The sequence below is a fragment of the Epinephelus moara genome, chromosome 2, assembly GCF_006386435.1.
Source record: "Epinephelus moara isolate mb chromosome 2, YSFRI_EMoa_1.0, whole genome shotgun sequence".
NCBI lineage: Eukaryota > Metazoa > Chordata > Actinopteri > Perciformes > Serranidae > Epinephelus > Epinephelus moara.
Genome location: NC_065507.1, coordinates 43,829,018 through 43,833,799, shown reverse-complemented (window position 1 = coordinate 43,833,799; position 4,782 = coordinate 43,829,018). Strand labels below are relative to the sequence as shown.

Here is a 4,782-nt window from a genome sequence, read left to right as displayed (position 1 = left end):
CACATTGTTTTTGTCGCCATTGTTGCTGAGTCTGAGGTGCGAGTCATGCGCTCTCGCTCCGCCTCCACCTCAGGTACCGAAATTTGGCACCGTTTCATTTTAAGTGAATCGGTACTCGGTAGTACCAACGTGAATCGGTACCAAGTACAAAAAGTACCGAGTTTCGGTACCCAACCCTATGTGCACATCTAGGATGTAACCAGACATGAAGGCACTTAGTTCTGATGTGTTATTGTTCAATAATGTTATGTGAGTTATATCACAGTTTCAAGAGTAAAGTATAAGTATAAATATAATTTAAGTTTACGTGCACTTTAGTTTTAATACAGTACTGTTGTTTTTTACTTTTGTACTCCATACTCAGCATAAGTAGTATTGTGTTAATGCTTTGTATTCAGATGTTTTATTGCTCAGAAATGTTTTGTGAGTTACAACACAATTGCCAAGAGAAAAGAGATATAATTTAAGTTTACATGCACTTTAGTTTTAATACAGTACTGACATATTTTTTACTTTTGTACTCCATATTCAGCACACATATTATTGTGCTAATTCTTTATTGCCAGATGTTTTATTGCTAAAAAAATGTTATGAGTTATATCATGGCTGTTCATATGGGCATGAAAATAAACAAATAATTATTTTTGAAATCATCAACAGGTACTCTAATGAATTATTTGTGTATTTCTACTTATTACTGAATCGATATCGAAGTGTTCAAATCGATATCGAATCGAATTGCTACCTAAAGAATCAAAATCGAATCGAACCGTGAGGTTCTTTACAATACCCAGCCCTAGTATGGAGGTTGAAGCTACAGGAATTCACACTTGTTTAATGCTGCTGTTAAATTGTGCATTACACCATGCATCACCGATATAGAGTGAGAGAGACAACATGACAGAGCTGTTTGAACTAAAAGTCATTTAGGTAGAATCAGGAGTAGCAGTCCAATGTGGAAAAAATGGCTGGAATTGGTTTTCTGAAGATGTGCCAGAGATGCATAAGACTTGGTTAAAATGCTTGTGAAACCAGAATCGAGTGGCCATTCTTCCTGTTTAATTGAGAAAGAGAGGGTATTGTGGTGAGGCCTTGGTGGCATACCCTAAAATATTGCATTTCATCAGCAGCTCAAATAGGCTGAGATAGGAGTCTTCACCAAACATGTAAATGGGAAATGAAGCTCCCAGCTGGTTGGTTTTACTTCTCTGGGGTGTAAATGTAAGAGATACTGACGTATGAATGGTGATGTCATTGGCGCAAAAAAGCCAGCAAGAACATGGGGCCTCAGCCGCCAATATTTTCGCAAGCTTTTTCTAAAACTTGCTCTTAAGAAAAGTCCAACAAAAAGTTGACGTCAGATTCACGACGTATTCTTAAACGGCAGAATTGTTCGCACCCGTGTTCTTATCATGATGAATCCCATTGTCCTCATGATCTGACAGCTCATGCCAGCTGATCCTATTTAGCATAGGTAAATGCCCACAAATCCCCATAAAAGGGCATGAGACTGCAGGGCCGTGTGCAGAGACACTTAAGAAGAAAAAGTTAAGAGAAATTAACTCAAGAGTGCACAACCGAAAGTCCAAAGAGGGTGAAGCACCAGACTCCAAACATAAATCCTTTTGTTTTGAAGTAGAGGTGATTCTGCAGAGAGTCAACAACAAACAAGCTGTCACAGGCTATTAAGGAGCAGCAGGAGTCGATATAAAATAATACAAACTAGAATGCACTCAGAGTGTGCAGACCTCCGCCAAGTAGGTGATATTCCCTCCCCCTCTGCATCAGATTTTGAGGCCTGCATCACAATTAGGTTATTTGCATCACTATCATTATTAGGTTATATATGCCTTCACCATGAAGACACTGTGGTGTATTTATTTCATTTTTATTTTGTACCAACACAGAATATAATATTTTTTTTTGTGTTTTTCACTTTCTTTTTTTCCAACACAGAACATTCATTTCAACTTTAGAATTACAACAATATTTAGCAATAAAGAGCAACAGAATATATCTACAACTTCAGTGATACACACACTATGTCATGGTCCGAAAAGTAGCAATCGGTAACACTGACTTGTGCGCACTGATCCCCCAAAAATCCTGCTACCAACATTTTATCATCTGTTCCTTGTCCCATTATCCACTTTTCCTGAAAATTTCATCAAAATCCGTTCATACATTTTTGAGTTATTGTGCAGACAAACAAACAGACAAACAGACCAACGCCTCCGAAAACATAACCTCCTTGGCTGAGGTAACAAATGCATGTGATGCTAAAAATACCTGTAAATGAACCAACTGACCAGTGAATCACAAACTTTATGAATAATAGTAGCACAGATGTCAGGACTGAGGACAGAGACGAGCATTGCAGTGCTCTGTAAGGTGCGCGCATCTGTGTTAAAAGAGAAGCAGAAAGAGAAGAGGAGAGACAGACAGAGGGGGAGAGCAGGTAAAGGTGGACTAACGCAAGGTTTCTGTAGGCTAAGTCAGCCTATTATTATAATTACTTACATGGAATGCTTTTTTGTCTTTTTTTGTCGCACCTGCCCAGCCCATCAGTGTAATATTGTAGCGTGATCAATCACTACTTATTAGACGGCGTGGTTCCCATTAACATAACTGATGTGAATTGAAGAGTTAGTGTAGTGGTTATTTTAAAAGGCCATAATGCTTTTTGTAAAATTTTAAATATATTATTGTAATATAAATCCTATAATATTACACTACTGTAGCATTTAAGAAAACACAATAACCAAATATTCTGTACAAACATGTCAGCACAAAATGTGTTTAAGAGTGGTCTTGAGTATTAGTAGACTCTGTTCTTACCTAAGAAAAAATCCCTAAGAACATGGGTGAATGGCAGCATCTTCTTGAAAACTGCGCAAGTGGATCTGAAGAAGAAATTTCTTCTTCAGAACGGTTGGTGAACGAGACCCATAGATTCTAGAGTTAAGTAAACCTGACTGAAGGTAAGTGTTTTCCTGAAAGAGTGTGTTCCTGTTTTCATAAGCCTTTAATTAGTATAGAAACATGAAAATGGGATGTAGAAAGACACTGTCTGCCAGCAACTACTTCGATGAAAAAGCTGATTCCTGATAAGTAGGTCTGGATGGTAGAGGAGCAGGTTTTCAGAACAGAATAAGCAAGGGTGACATGTGGCAGCAGGTATGTAGAGTGACATGCCTTGAAAGTGAGTCTGTTTAATATGACAAAGAAACAGCAGTGTATACTGTACTGAGATATTAGGGCTGAATGACTGACTTAAACATTGTGATGTAATATAACACAACTTTTAAAAAATAACGACAAAACAAAATTACTTTTTTTAGGCTCCTCTGTCCTCCCCAACCACAGTCTGGAAGTTGAAGCAGGAATAGCGAACAACATGTTCTCAATGAGGCTGATAGATGAGTGATAGAGCCATAGTTAGCTTTGTTCTTTTTCTATTTATGCACTTCAGTTTGTGTGATCTGTTACTGTAATTGAGTGGAAATCAGTGAGATTTATTTTTCATATATTAATGTTCACCAGGCCTGTTGTTCTGCAGTGCTATGTTGCTCTTTTTTTACATTTGGTTTATGGGTGAGACAATACAGGTACATTAATAACATTAGTTCATGCAGTAATGAGTTTTAACTTACAGTTAATTCAATATTAAGCACCGAGTAACTGTTAACAAATGTCTGTATTTATATATATATATATATATATATATATATATATACATACACACACATACATATATATACATATACACACATNAAAACAGTTTTGACTCTTTAAATGAAGAGATATTTATTTTTCCCAATGAAAAACTATTGGCAAGCATCTCAAACATTTTTGAAAAGATATCAAACAAAAAAACTATTTGATATCTCAAATGAACATCAATTTAAATAAGGTGCATTACTTACTGATATAAAAATAAAGGCCCCTTGAACTGATGCAAATACACGCATCGGGATTACAAACTGAAAAAGTTCATTCCAGAAGTTCAAAAAATAAATATATATAGAAAATGATTGCACTGAACAAGTTAGACTTGTCTATGTAAACAAACTGAAAAAGTGCATTCCATAGTAACAAAAAAATACGTTTAAAGAATTTTGGCTTATGGTTGCATTCAAATGAATACCTTTTCACTAAGGTAAATGGGGTTCAGTTGTTCTTTTATCTCATATTAGGAGTGAGAGAGAGAGAGAGACAGACAGACAGACAGACAGAGACACAGAGTCTGTGTGTGTTTGAGATAGTGTTGTCACGGCACCAAAATTGGGACCCACGGTACGATACCAGTGACAGTATCACTATACCACAGCAAAAATGAGGCAGATGTGCCTTTTGTCATTTATAAAAAGATAAATCAATTTTCTATGATACATCAGTGATATTTCAAAGGAATAAATTACTTATTGACTTATTCATACTTCAAAAACAGCATCAATAAGTGATGAACATGGGGGGATCAAAATAAAATAAATAAATGAAATAAAAATCAACCAGCCACCCTCCTCCCCTGACAAGTCCCTTCATAAGTAACGAACAGTCCCTAAAGTTTCTCCTCTGATACGCCACATACCGTGTGCTGCCATGGCTCGGCTGTTCAGGTACTTTTGGGCAGTCATGACAACAAGTTATTCACCTGGAGCCAGACTTCTTCGCCGGTAAGCCGTTATAATGCGCCGCCGTATTTGACAGGAATACGTATTCCTGTCCGTGTCTGTGACCCCCGTTCAACCCACAACCGGCGGGATTCGCCGTTACTGTTTA

The 4,782-nt window shown here is 37.0% G+C and overlaps 1 protein-coding gene across 6 annotated transcripts in view; it reads right to left on the bottom strand.

Annotated features, from left to right (window-relative positions):
* The window catches only part of nlk2 (nemo-like kinase, type 2), a 176,548-nt gene that overhangs the window by 152,290 nt on the left and 19,476 nt on the right, over nucleotides 1–4,782 (bottom strand). The window lies entirely within an intron of this gene.